We start from the raw sequence: 15,650 nt of genomic DNA on the forward strand, positions 1-15,650 counted from the left end.
TTAACTTTAAACTTACCAAGTGGCTCATTTGAGCTTGTTGGACTAAAATACTATATTACGACATGAGTTTTCATCTTAAAATGTCAATCTTGTTAAGAGTAGCAGCCCAAATTCTTTTATGTTGATTTTATATTCATATTTATTAGATGTGAGATTTATTTCTTAACAATAATTCAAGTAGAGATGTCAAATTGGGCTGACCGCTTACTCCTAGACTAAATGGGTATGGCCCAGAGCGGTGCCTGAATGTTGTGTTTACACATGAATTAGAATTTACCTTTTGGAAGATGAAAAATACAAGACCTGGTTAGGTGAAACCAATCTTATTAGGATACAAGGGTCATCGGAATTTATTTAGTGGAATAAAAGAATGTGATAGGTTGAGTGGCAAATTCCCTCACCAAGATAGTTCAATCTTTGCAAGGTTTGAGTGACATTTTTCATGGAAGAATTGGGAGTGAAGGAATACTCTCATGGACCCGGGCTTTCTTGTTGTGGGCTTAATTTATTGAGTTCGACGACTCATTAGGTTGCGTCGGTCATGATCATCAACAATTCTTTTCAACAACTTTACTTTTATTTTGCAAGAAAATTTTTCTAAGGTCGTATTTAAGTACTCAAAAGATATTACAGAGTAGATAGAGAAAAGAAAGAACTATCCATAATTCTTGAGTCCAATTTTATATGATTCTAAATCATGAAAGCATATTCTAATCATATCCAAAACATATTTCTCAGAGAAATTGATTAATATTCACTTGGACTTGGACTTTCTTGTATTGGCTTTATTCATTTGAGTTGAATCTCTTGGTTTTGTGTGGCGCTGATCTTCAAGAGTTTGCTGACAATCATTAATTTCATTGTCGCAGAAATCCATCGAGAAATCATTTATTGCATTGTTACTTCAGAAAGTGCACACGGCGTCCTTAAAACTAAAATATGACTCGCCTTTGAAGATTTGGTTACAGACTATAACCTTTCTTTGTTTCCAGTACAAACCCAGACTGTTGTTTCGAGATTCTATATCCATGTAGTGAATTAGAGAGAGGAAAAATAAGAAGGAAAAAACAGCAGTGAAAAATCTACTTTTGATCAGCCGTACTCCTATTGGATTGATTTTGAATCAAAGTTTTAAGATAGCTTCATCATTATGCTACAGTACGTTTCATCGCTAAATATTTGCTGTCGAAATCCTCAAATTTTATATAAGTAGTTTTTCTAGTTTACTTTTCAACTTTCAAGAATGTACAAGAACTCAAAATTTATTTTGCATAGAATAATGATGTCTATTGTGCTAAACCTTGTAAATTAAACAGCTTGGTTTAATGGTTTTGGCCATTGTCCAGTTAATATAAAAATATGAAAGAAACTGCATTTGGGACACAGATATGAATGTTAATATGGACGCAAATGTTACTAACTTTAATCAAATTCAGATCGAGATATTAGCAAATCATGCCTAGCCCGGCCATTGACAACCTCCAAATTATTTGCTGTCTTTGGACTATTCACCTCCTTGTAAACCGTTGTAAACAAAGGATAAAGACTATCTTTCTCCTAGTTATATCTAATAAGTATTTATATGGATGAGGCTGCGTTCTCAGGTGGGAATATGAGAAAAGCTGCATGTCACACTCCGGCTATGACACACTAACTCACAAATGCAGTCGACACTTTTGCAAGTCTGTGAGTTGCAACTTCTAATTAATTAAGGAATAGATGTTGCTTCCCACCATATTCGTAATGTTTTATATTTCAATTTCTTCATTATCTTGAATGGAACTTTTTAAAATCCTTTTCAATTAGAATGACATTTTCAAGAATGTTTTATTTTTATATTTATTGCTAAGTAGATGCCAGATTTTGGTTTTACTGCTAAATAATTTTATATTTACAGCAGGACAAGCCATGCCTTCTGAAAGTGAAGGAATTCATATTCAAATATTTGTCTTGTCAGAAAATATATACAAATACCGGGAAATCCCATGCGTGCGTGTGTGCGTGCGCACACAGACACAAAAGCTACAAATTTAATCTCTCCTTGAAACTTCCAATTGCTTCTTGAATTCATCCTCGTTTTGTTGTCGTTTATCTGAAATTTTATTTGTTTGCTGTTTATTGTTTCTATGTTTTTCTTTCTCGTTTTCGCATTTCATCCAGGTTGTTTTTAACTTAACCAACAAAGCTCAAAATATAGTTTTTGAGCAATATTTTTTTAACAGAGTTAGAATGTAAATTAATGGATCTGGCTAAAGTTGCGCTTCTAATGTTTTACTCTCAGTTTAATTCCTGAACATACATAATAACTTTGAAACAAATTAATGTAATTTTATTGCACCAGCAACCAAGATTCTCTACAGTTAACAATCTTGGGACTACTCATAATCCAATAAAGGGTAAAAACTCCCAATGAATACGGTGCTTTAAACTTTATTTTCCAACGCCTCTAAAATCTTATCCAAGAGTCATGTACTTTTCAAATTTTTTTCCAGGTCTCCAGAGTATGACAATAAATTTAGATCAAGTTGCACCAAAGGGGAAAATCTATGTAATAATGCTACTATGACAGGGTTGGAAATAGGGTGAAATTTTAAAAAGTTGTTGTAGCAGTGACGTGTTCAGTGCTTTTTCATTTCAATATAATACAATAATTACAAAAGCCACAGTAGCTCTCTCTCTCCAATTCTCGTGGCCACTGGAAGAGTCCCCTTCTCTCTCACTTCACCTTTTAATAGTAAAATTCATAAATAATGAAGTATAAATAAATAAATAAATTACTTAGGGCATGCTTAGTCTAATTATTTGAGATAAAATTTTGTGAACATATGTAAGAATTATGAATTTATAAATAAATTTATTTTATTAAAAGAATGAATGGTTGAAAATAAATTTAAAAAATAAATTCAAAAGTATAAGTATCAAACATGGACTTATTTATACTATAGAAATAAGTCTTGTATTATCTTGTCGTCAATGTAAATATCTTTTCCTTACCCATAAGTAGCCTTCACGTTAATATTTGCAAAACAATTTAAAAATTCTTCTATAAATGACGTGATCAAGTATCTTAGTAATGCCTTCAGGGGCGGACCCACATGGGTCATGTGAGGTCAGATGACTTCACAAAATTTTGCCTCAGTTATTTATTTATTTATTATTATTATTTTTTGTACGATCTACTTTGATAACTCGTTACGAGATGCCAAATAAAGTCGAAATATTGCATTTTTAATATCATTTCAAAGTGCTCATGGCCTAGATTTTCACTCATTAATGGCGAGGGAAGTGGTCAACTATAACAAAAGTTACGACGTGTCAAAATAGGCTGTTTGAAACTAGTATATTGAAAATTTCAATAACATCCTAACTTGTAAAATTCGTCGGCGATCATGTGCTATCCGAATTTACAAATCGTCTATGTCATGTAGAAGCTTGTTTCGAAAACTATATTGTTGTCATATCGAATGGTCCAAACGGATATCGAAAATAGTTAAATATACGTCAAACGTACGTCTCAAAAATGACATTTAACTCGTTTTTTCTTTTAAAAAATTCAATCATTTCGTTAACGTTTATTATTTTTGTACGATAAACTTTTCAATATAATTTATATCATTTTATTAGGAAATTTTACATGGAATATGAAAAAAAAAATTTAGGATCATTACGAATTAAATGTAATTTAAATTACTTTTGAATTATATTTTCTTTAAATTTGAATTTCATTTACTTCCTAGATTAAACTGGAAATTTATTTCAATTCATTTATGAAATGGTAAATAAAACTATACAAGTAACTAAATTTATTTAATAATGATGTAATTATACGACGTTTTCAAGTATCAAAATATTTATTCACTTATTTCCATTAATATTATGTTGTTTTTAAAAAAATTATTTTAAAAAATTTGACCCCACAACAGTAAAAGTCTGGGTCCGCCCCTGAATGTCTTCATGCTATAATAAACGAGAATTCACTCTCTTTATCTTTTTAGTAATTAATTATTTTTATTATAACATGAAGACATTACTAAAAAATCTCGTTTATTTTAGCATGAAGACATTACTAAGATACTTGATCACGTCATCTACTGAAGAAATTTTAAATTGTTTTGGTAATATTAACGTGAAGGCTACTTATGGGTAAGGAAAATATATTTACATTGACAACGAGCTAATACAATACTTATTTCTATAGTATAAATAAGTCCATGTTTAATATTTATACTTTTGAATCCATTTTTTAATTTATTTTTAACCATGCATTCTTTTAATAAAATAAATTTATTTATAAATTCATAATTTTTACACATGTTCACAAATTTTTATCTCAAAAAATTAGACCCAACATGCCCTAAGTAATTTATTTATGTATGTATACTTCATTATTTATGGATTTTACTATTAAAAGGTGAAGTGGGAGAGAAAGGGGCTCTTTCAGTGGCCACATGAATTGGAGAGAGAAAGCTACTGTGGCTTTTGTAATTATTGTATTTTATTGAAATGAAAAAGCACTGAACATGCCACTGGCACATCAACTTTTTTAAAATTATGGATTTTACCTTGTTTCCAACCCTGTCATAGTAGCATTGTACTTTCATAGTTGTTTCCCAGCAAGGTCATTGAACTTTTAAGGTTGTTGCCCATTTGTTACTGTGAAGCATTGGAAAACTTAACGATTCCATTTCCCAAGTCTTCGAAATGGTTGATTTTTATGTGGAAGAAGACGGGGGAAAGATGTGAAACAACATACAAAGTATAGTGACAATCTTAGAAATGCAGTAACCTGTGTAATAATCTATAAAATCAATATGCATCATATCCTTTTTATTAGATCAGTTTTAGATTATAAATGTGACAACTAATTACGTTGTCACGTTGGTTTCATACTATGACTTGGAGTTTGTCACTAAACCACATATGATCGATCACCACTTTGAAGCCAAAAAACTTCGACAAACCACTGCCGAAACCATCGGACCTCCATACGACCGGATAGCCCTCACTCCCCTCTACATATACCACCAAACATCCAATTATCATGCCAACAAATTTGGTAGAAATTGCAAGCCAAAATATCGAACTTGCAAATGCAAATACGGGACAACACCAAGATGTCCCTGTTCATGGTCCTCAAATGTCATTCAATTCACACAATCAAACCAAACAGGCTGCAGCTTCGAACACAACCATTTCGCAGTTTTCAAGCAAATTTTTCAACCCCGGCGGTGGGACCCATGATCGCGGACCACCACCTCAAGTACCTACTCCTCATGGCTCATCTAATGAGCATATGGGTCTTCCCCAATTTTGCCTGAACATGGCATTTCATTCAAAAAAATGGAGAAAATGCAAAACCCTTCGATCTCATTTCAATTGGTGTTCCTCCACATCTACAATCAACAAATTGCTCCAACTAGAATATAATTCAAAATGTAACGACTCTATGAAGTGAATCAATTGCTATAATTCACCATTCAAACGAAGTAATTTAGGATTTTTGATCGACAGGTGGAATGGGAGTGGGGGGTGAGATATGGAAGAATTTTATTTTCAATTTTGGGCTGATTTGCATATATGGAAAGTTTGGGCTTATAGTTGCGATTTTTTTTGCTTTGTTTAAATAGAAGGGTGTTTTGGTCATTTTACGTCAAAAAATGGTAAAAAGGACGTTTAGCGCAAAGAAAGATGAAAATAAGGGCAAAAATATCAAAAAATAAAGGTATGAACGTTTTCCACAATAAGCTTGTAAGGTAAGGACATTTTGTACCAATTACCCGTTAGCGATTTATGTTGGAATTTGGTTTAAAGATTGAAAAATATGGTTCGGTATAAAACATAAAAAGTGTTTTTGTGTTAACTTCGTCCAAATATTCGGACTTTATTCGATAGTTAAATTATAAATATAAATAAACTAATTTGTTCTACTTGTTGAGTAGATCTTCGTGTTATGAGCTTGTTTGGAAAGTTTAAAAGTCAACTAAAATCAATTTTTTGACTGTTATTTCACTATTTCAACCGTCATTTTTGAATTCTTCTTTCACAGGTAAGATTCACTTTATATTTAACGGTCAAAAGATCAATTATCAAAATCTATACCAAATAAGCACTATATTGGAATCTCAAGACCAATTCCAAATCAATGAGAAATTGCGATCCGAAGTTGGAAAGAAAAGATAAAAATTGGCTAGATAATTTGCCTAACTCCATTGCTTGCCTAAGCACTCGACCGATGAGACTGTCACTCAAGTGACAAGCAGATGAAATGTTTCTGTAGAAAATATGTCATTTATGCTGGAACAAGATGCCAACAACAGGATAGTGACAACAAGGGATGCTTTCCTTCATGAAGATTGCTGAGTTTGTGGCATGTCACTTCACTCACTACCTCTCCAATCTTCTATAAATAGGACCATTTGGATGTCTATTGTGCATCCATATATCATTTGCATTGAGCATTATATCAAAAACTCTTGCAAAAACTCTCCAAAAATCAATTTCTTGTATAATGAAGAATTTCGTTCGAGTACGATGTTACTTGTGGTTTGCATCATTATGGGGCAATTTTGTTTTAAAGAAAAAGTGTCAATCACTTGCCTCGGATTTCTCTTTCATTCGCTTTCTTTTCATCTACTTTCTTTTGTCTTAGTTTACGTATAGTTCAATTACGTTTGTACGAATTAAACTTAAAATATTTCTTTATTATTCAAACAACAACCATTTCTCTATACAAAATCACCAACAATTTATCCTCAACATGTCCATGTAAGATGTGGCTCATTTGAAAAAACCTATCTTCAAATTTGAATACTCGTTTGAGCTCTGTTATATCCAAATATTACGTGGCATAAGCATGACGAAGGGGGTCTCCAGGGATGTAAATGAGCCGTGCTGAGCTGGCTCGCGAGCCTAAAGTTTCAGCTCAGGCTCGGCTCGATTAAAATGGCTGAGCTTTTTTTGCGGGCTCGAGCTCGGCAAAAAAATATTGACTCGGCCCGAGCTTTTGCTCGAGCTTTTCCCGGGCCGAGCCAGGCAGGCTCGTTTTCTCCAACCCCCTTTTTTTTTTCCCTAAACTGCTGCCTTAAAAGGCAACAGTTTTGCTACCAAGGCAGCCTCAAATTTTTTTTTTTTAAAAGTTCGCGAGCTCACGGGCTGGCTCGGGCAAAGCCCGTGTCCCCAAAATGGGGCTCGGCTCAGGTCTATCGAGCCCCGAGTGGAGTCACGGGCGGCCTGAGCCGGCGAGCCCGATTACCATCCCTAGGGGTCTTACAATGGCCGACGAGGCATTGCCTATTTTACAGTTCATATTTCAAGTTCGACTCGCATATAAATATACAACTCAAACTTGGAAGACTATTATTATACATATAAATCATGTCACATAGGGCCTTTCTTTTGGACTTGGCTTGGACTCAGCCCATGATCTGCTTGGCCCAATTCATTTCATTTCTCTATATATATGAGCTCATTCACACAACTTAAGGTATGTTTTCTAACTCTAGCCAAACCGTTTCTCCCGAGTCTTGCACTCTATATCTTCTTTTCGTCTGGCTATTGACTTGATTGTCAAAGTGCAAACGATCGCTGGACCTTTTTTTCGGTCGATGGCCTTTACCTCCTAATGGGGTATTCCGTGTGCAGGTCTGAAGGGGACGAGGTCGAGGATCTGTTGGCGACATTTTTTGAGGTTAACAAGCTCTAAACTAACCAAATGGCTCTTGATTATGTTAGACTATGATACTATATTAATACTTGTGTTAGGTATTTTGCTACCAAATAAATTTGGGGCGATGATGACTCTATCGGATTTAAATCATATCGTTCGTTTGGAACCTATTATAGAGACTACTTAATATTGTCGACCCAATAACACACAACTAGTAACCCACAAAAGAAGTTGGATCGAGCGTTGCATTTAGCGCCCAATCTATATATTAGACTTAAAATGTATTGTATATATTTGTGCCTTTTCCTGATTATATGATATGTACGCACGGATTGTCCTTAGCCCCCTTTTTTGTGAGAACTCTTCAGCTGTTTCTTTCTTTGTAAACTTCCAGCCTTCCTTCGTGATTCCTTGGGCGGTGTCTTTTGTCGTTTGGTTCTTGATTCCTTCTTGTAGGGCTGCTTTGTGTGTTCTTGGGTTATTGATCTGAGCCCTATTCAATCCATTTTTGCTGCCATTCTTTGTGATAGTTAAAAAGAAAGTGTTTAGTTTATATTTACAGTATTACTTTCGTAATTGCTATTAGTTTGGAACTTTCTTTGTATTAGTTTGGTCATTGAAGGCTGTATTTTACTTTACAAATTGGTATCAAAGCAAGTCCGCTATGAACATTGCGTGGTTGGTTATTCAAGATTGATAGCATGCCTTCTGGCGAAAAAAGATATTGGGACCCTCAACATGTGGCAGAGCGGTTGGTAAGGAAGCGGAGTTGAGGATGGAAAGCTTTGAGGACAATGGAAAAATGGATATGCTATGCAGTTGTGCCTACTTCGTGAATGTTTTCACAAGGGCAAGGCCAAAGCATTGCTATGGAAATCAAATAGTCGGGGCGATTTCCGTGGAATGCTTCGATATACGTGATAATACAGTAACCTGGGGAGCATGTCCAAATCCTTTTATATTGATATTATATTCGTATTTAGAGAACGAGAGATAGTTCTTTTAACAATAATTCACTAGAGATTTTAAATTGGGCTCCTAGATTGAATGGGTACAGCCTAGAGCGGTGCCTGAATGTTGTATGTACTCATGAATTAGACTTTATATTTTGGAAGATGAACAAAACAAGACCTGGTTAGGTTAAACCAATTATATTTGGATACATGGGTCATGGAGCTCATTTAGTAGATAAAAGAATGTGATTGGTTGAGCTCGAAAATTCCCTCTTCAAGATGGTTGGATCTTTGCAAGGGTAGAGTGACATATTTTTCATGGAAGAATGGGGAGTGAAGACTCTCATGGACTTGGGCTTTCTTGTAGTGGGCTTTATTTATTGAGTTCGACCACTCATTAGCTTGTGCTGATCGTAATCATCAATAATTCTTTTTATCAACTTTACTTTTAGTTTGCAAGAAAAATTTCTCATGTTGTTTTTAAATATTCAAAAGATATTATGGATTAGATAGAGTAAAGAAAGAACTATCTATAACTCTTGAGTCCAATTTTATATGAATCTAAATCATGAAAGTATATTCTAAGCATATCCAAAACATATTTATCAAAGTAAATGAATATTTACTTGGACTTGGACTTTCTCGTGTTGGCTTTATTCATTTGAGTTGGACTTTGATAAGTGTATAAAATACACTTATTTGGACCTAAAAATATAGACGTTTAATAATTCTTTCCAGCAATTATAGTTTAATTTATTGTATATTTCATTTATTAGGTGAAACTCGGTGAATGGATGTGCAATTGAAAGAAAGAAGCGAGAATTGGTAAAAAAAAATAACAAGATCCAAAGTTTAGGGATTAAAGTGTAGATACTCAAAAGTTGTGCTGGACCTCACGATGAAGGTTCGATAATGCTTAGGGTCAATTGGATGTGACTAGAAGTCAAAAATGAGGAAACTATAACCAAAATATTTTTGCAAATCAAATGTTACAGATTTTTTGCTAGAGATTGAGACCCATTTTTGGCCTAGCAAATGTTCAAATTGGAAAAGATCTACTCCTAAGTAAAATTGTATCCCTTTTGAGTTATCTTTACAATCTAATTTGAATCGTCTCAATCGGATATTACGAAAGAAATTTATGATAAAAATACTAAAAGAGGTGCAGTGTTCAATTTTTCCCGAGAGGTGAGGTGCTGCCTGGATACGTTTGTCTAGGGCGCATTTTGACCCATTTTGAAGCTCATAAAAACTCTAAATTAGGAAAAAATGTGAAGTGGAGTATAAATACAAAATTGGGGGTTATAAATACAAAAATGGGGGCACTTTGGGAGAGAACCACATATTGAGATACAGAAGAACACAATTTGGGATTGAGAGAGCCAAATCAAATAAGAAAAATAAGAATTCAAGAGCTAAGGTTTAGAATCAAGATTTGAGGCAAAAAAAAAAAGGAACTTTGTGCAAGATTCATCCACTTCTCTACATATCAATTCAAAATCCGATGATATACTCTAATATTGTTAATTGTTTTTCTTCCATTACTATTAGTAGCTAAGTTTTTTATTAGGGCAAACAATGTAAACTTTTGAGATCTCTTTATCTCTTTTATTCAAAATTTAAGTTCTTTCATTATATATATGTTGATTTTAATTAGGGAAAATTGCAGCAGTGGTCCATAATCTTTCACTTTTTTGCAGACACTTTTCTAGTCAACTAACGATCAAATGGATGGTTTTCATTTATTTGGACCCCATGTGCATATTTTTGAAAGGCTTGGAATTATAGGTATTAGAAAGTGAAAATTAGGGTGAAGTCTACAAAAAAGTGAAAGATTAGGGAACACTGCTACAATTTTTCCTTTTAATTATGTATTTGATGCTATGAATTATTTGATCAATAATTTAATGAAATTGAGAAGTGAGTTTTAGATTTAGACCACATATTAAAATTCAGTAATTTAGTATAACATGTAGAGATACGTGTGCTAACTATTGCGGTTGTTATATGAATTCTTAGAATAAATAGTGTATTTAACTAAAATTGATTTACATAGAGATATGTGATTGAATTAGTTAAATAAGCTCAATAAAAACTCGAAAAAGTGTAAATTGAATACAATAGAAGATTTCTATTAAACATTACGTTAGATCTATGTATCTTGAATTAAGATTTAAAGGTGATCAATAGATGAAATTGTTATACCCTAATATCCATTCCAAATTTGAATTTTCAATTGATCATTGGGTGAATATTACTATTCTCAAATAGTAGTAAAGTTAAATAATAATAATAATAATAATAATAATAATAATAATAATAATAATAATAATAATAATAATAATAATAATAATAATAATAATAATCGTCGTCATCATCATCATCATCAAATCACAATTCTTGGTTTTTTCCTCAAATAGAAGTTAGAGATAATAAATTAAGCACTAAAGTATAATCCTTGAGAGAATAATAATCTCGAACTCAAAAGTCTACTATATTACTAGTTACGATATCGTATAATTGCATATATACAACACAACAGACTATTGGTTTTTTCTGGTGCTGATCTTTGACAGTTTGTTTACAATCATTAGTTTCATTGTTTTTCAAGTTATTTTGTGTTTGAAAACTCAATATTGATTGTATGAAGTACATAAACAAGGGAATTGTAATGAGACTTTTTGCATGAAGTGTTCTGTTATTCAGATGAACCAATTGAAAATAACGACTATAAGCAGCTTGTTTGGTTAGTTAAAAATAGAATCATTTGCTACGATTTATTCAAGTTTTTTTTTTTCTTGATATGGAAAGTATTTTATAACTATAATGCTCGGATTACTTTAACCTCCAGATTATTATTAAAGGACACAAATCTCCAATATATTGGCATAGAAGGAAATTTCCATCTGTAATGATTTGTAATTATCTTTGTCATATTATTGTTTATTCCATTCCTTATGTAATTGACTAGAGTTAGGAAAGTTAGCAATATATTGTTCATTCATAAGCAATAAAGAAACGTTTATCTTTTTCTCTCCTAAAACCAAATTTTACTTGGTACCAGAGCATTATTGATTCTGAGAAATAATCTTCTGCTGCAACAAGGGAAAATAAAGGCTCAAAATCACCTGCAACCACAGGAGGGAACTTCAAAATCTGAGATAACAACCAGCCAATCAGATCCACTCACTTTACATCACTCCGATCATCCCGACTTGGTTCTTGTCTCCAAACCACTCGAAGGAATCAACTATGGACAATGGAGCTGTGCAATGCGAATAGCTCTAAGCTCTAAGAACAAAATTGGCTTCATCAACGGGACATTAAAGGCACCACTTAAGACCGATGACACGTTTTCAATATGAGATTGTTGCAACCACATGGTACTTTCTTGGATCCTTAACTCTGTACAACCAGATATTGCCAACAACATCATATATGGAAAATCTGTTGTTGACGTGTGGAATGACCTACATGAAAGATTTTCACAAGGGAACGGCACTCGCATCTATCAAATCCGCCAAGAAATTGCCAAAAGTCGACAAGAACACCAATCCGCGTCAATTTACTATACCAGGATGAAAGCTCTTTGGGATGAACTAGCTTTATACCATGAACCAATTACCTGTAATTGTGGTGTTCTCAAAGGCTTCGTCGAAAGAGAAGAGAATGGGAGGGTCATGCAATTTCTTATGCGGTTGAATGATTCATTCTCCATGGTTCATGGTTCCATTCTTATAATGAATCCTCTCCCCAACACTCAAAAAGTCCATTTTCTCATCTTACAACATGAGAGACGGACTGAAGTAGCAGCCAATCGAGAACTCTTTGGACAACACAATATCAGGATTGGGCAGAAAAACAAGACATCCACCCATCCCAATCGAACGTCTGACTGTCCAGAAGATCGACACTGCTCCCATTGCAATATGAATGATCACAACATTGATCATTGTTTCATCCTTCATAGGTTCCCTCCAGGACATAAATAACATAGCAAACAAATCAAGTTGAGAGGAAAGAAATCCACCAATTCCCCAGCCGTTTCCAACGTAGAGACGGAACAAACAAAGCAACTAACTGGGAAAGAAAAGAATACGACCAAATCATGCACTCCTTCACAAAGAGACCAGTAATGCTAATTCTTTTATCAATATTTCAGGTGGTGAATCCCCTCTTGCCTATGCAAATAACACGTGGATCGTTGATAGTGGGGCTACTGATCATGTATCTAAAAACCCACCAATAGGCAATAAAATTAAACCTAAACATGCTACCATGCAATTATCAAATGGAGGACATGCTGAGATTAAATTGTGAGAAAGAGTGCAGGGAGTCAGGCGCCATGGCGCCCAAATTGTGAAAATTTGGACCAGTAAGGCAAGTGCCATGGCGCCCATGGTTCTGATCCATCTTGGCGCCACTCATGGGTGCCATGGCGCCCGACTCAGCTATTTATATAGCTGGTTTTTCCCCTTCATTTTACCACTCGAATTTGAGAGAGAAAAATAGAGAGGGCTTGGATAGAATTTTACAAGTAAGAGTTTGTTCTTCTTGGGTATAAATTCAAAGCCATTTTTTTCTTTCTTGGGGATTAACTTGAGACTTGTTCAAGTAATCCTATACATTGTTCTTCCAATATACATTGAAAATCATTTCTTCCCCATTTTCTTGTTCTTGAAGTGGTTTGGGATTTTTCACATTGTCAAGCTTAATTTCTTGGACAATCTTTGGGAGGTCATTTTCCCAACAATTTGGTATCAGAGCTTCTTCTTAAATCAAGGTGGTTAAGCTTCGATTTTTGGTGAGTTGCTTGAACTTTGTTGTGCACACAAGGTGTTTGTGAAAATTCCCAAGTGAACTTTTGTGGTTTATTTTCGGTAAACAAGTGAATAAATCATGTCTACTAGAGGAATGGTGAAGATTGGGAAGTATGATATAGAGAAATTCAATGGGAAGAATGATTTTTCATATTGGAGAATGCAAATAAAAAATTTGTTGATTTCTCAAAAGTTGCACAAGACATTGGCGGGAAAGGAGAAGAAGCACGTTGATATGTCGGACGAGGATTGGGAAGAGTTAGATCTTGAGGTACAAGCGTCTATCATTCTTTGCCTTGAAAGAGATGTTGCTTTCTTGATTGATAGTGAGGTAACGGCGACGGAGGTGTGAACAAAGTTGGAGGCGAACTTCATGACGAAGACTCTAACAAATCGGATCTACTTGAAGTCCAAATTGTATACTTGCAAGATGGATGAAGATACACCAATCCGAGAGTACGTCAACAAGTTTGATAGGATCATATCGGACTTGAAGGACATTGATGTGGATGTAGATGATGAGGATCAAGCACTTCTACTACTTCTTTCATTGTCAAAGTCTTACGAGAACCTAGTACAAACATTGATGCTTGTGGGTGATAAACTTGTGATGGAGGACACTAGAACGTCACTTCTAGCGGATGATCTTCGAAAGATTGCAACTAGTGGCATGTCTACCATTGGTAACAAGGAGCAAGCTCAAGGATTATTTGTAAGGGGTAGAAGCAATGTGCGACAAAAGGGCAAGGGAGAAAAATCTAGATTGAGTTCTAGACTTCTTACGGAAAGGTCTTGTTTCAAATGTGGCGAGCTTAGGCATTTCAAGGCGAATTGTCCAAACAAAAAGGGTTGGAAGAAGAACAATAAGAACAACAACAGTGGGAAGGTGCAAGTCAAGCAAGAGGTAAGCTATGCCTCGGAAGGAGGAGAAGCAATGAGTGCTACACCATCTCTTGTGATGAAGAAACCTCCGGTAAGTGGATTATTGACTCTGGATGCTCTTACCATATGTGTCCAAATAGGAAGTGGTTTATTACCTATAGAAGCACTGATGGTGGAACCATGTTGATGGGTAATAACCATTCATGTAAAACGGTGGGGCTTGGTTCAATTAGAATCAAGATGCATGATGGAGTGGTTAGAACATTGATGGATGTTAGACATGTTCCTGATTTGCGAAAAAACCTTATCTCTGTTGGTGCCTTAGACTCCGGTGGTTGCAAGATTGTAACATGGAATGGAGTAAAGAAGGTTGTTCGTGGTTCCTTGATTGTGATGAAGGGTATTCGTGAAGGTAATCTCTATACTCTTCAGGGTACTACAGTTACTGAAGATGTAGCAGTTGGAACAAGTGGAAGTGGTGGAGACCCATGTGAGTGCACTCGGCTATGGCATAGGAGGCTTGGGCATATGTCTGAAAAGGGGCTAGATTTGCTAGTCAAGAAAGGCTTGCTAAAGAACTTGAAGAAGCCTTGCATGGACTTTTGCGAGCATTGCGTGTATGGTAAAGCACACCGAGTTCAGTTCCAGCCAAGCAAACATAGAAGCAGAGGCATTCTTGACTATGTGCACACGGATGTATGGGGCCCGGCTTCTGTCACTTCCAAAGGCGGTTCCAGGTATTTTGTTACATTTGTTGATGATTATTTTAGATATGCTTGGATTTATTTTTTGAAGCATAAGAATGAGGTATTCGACACTTTCAAGAAGTGGAAAGCAATGGTTGAAAACAGAACAGGAAAGAAATTGAAGACACTGCGATCTGATAACGGTACTGAGTATACAGATGGTGCTTTCAAGGAGTTCTGTGGTAAGGAAGGCATTGTGAGACACTGGACAGTAAGAAATACACCGCAACAGAATGGGGTCGCGGAAAGACTGAATCGCACTTTTCGAGAGAAATCGATGTGTATGCGATCTTATGCTGGTTTGGGCAGAGAATGGTTGGCAGAGTCGGTTGCAAATGCTTGCTATATTGTGAACCGGTCTCCACATTCAAGGTTAGATGGAGATGTACCTTATAGGGTATTGACAGGAGAACATGCAGACTATGAGAAACTCAGAACATTCGGATGCACAGCCTACTATCATGTCAACGAGGGAAAGCTCGATGTGAGGGCCAAGAAGGCTATATTCTTGGGGTATGCAGCAGGTGTTAAAGGCTATCGCCTTTGGTGTGTAGAAGATTCTAAGTTCATAATCAGCAGAGAT

Source organism: Olea europaea, unplaced genomic scaffold (genome assembly GCF_002742605.1).
Source record: "Olea europaea var. sylvestris unplaced genomic scaffold, O_europaea_v1 scaffold2058, whole genome shotgun sequence".
In the NCBI taxonomy this organism is placed as follows: Eukaryota; Viridiplantae; Streptophyta; class Magnoliopsida; order Lamiales; family Oleaceae; genus Olea; species Olea europaea.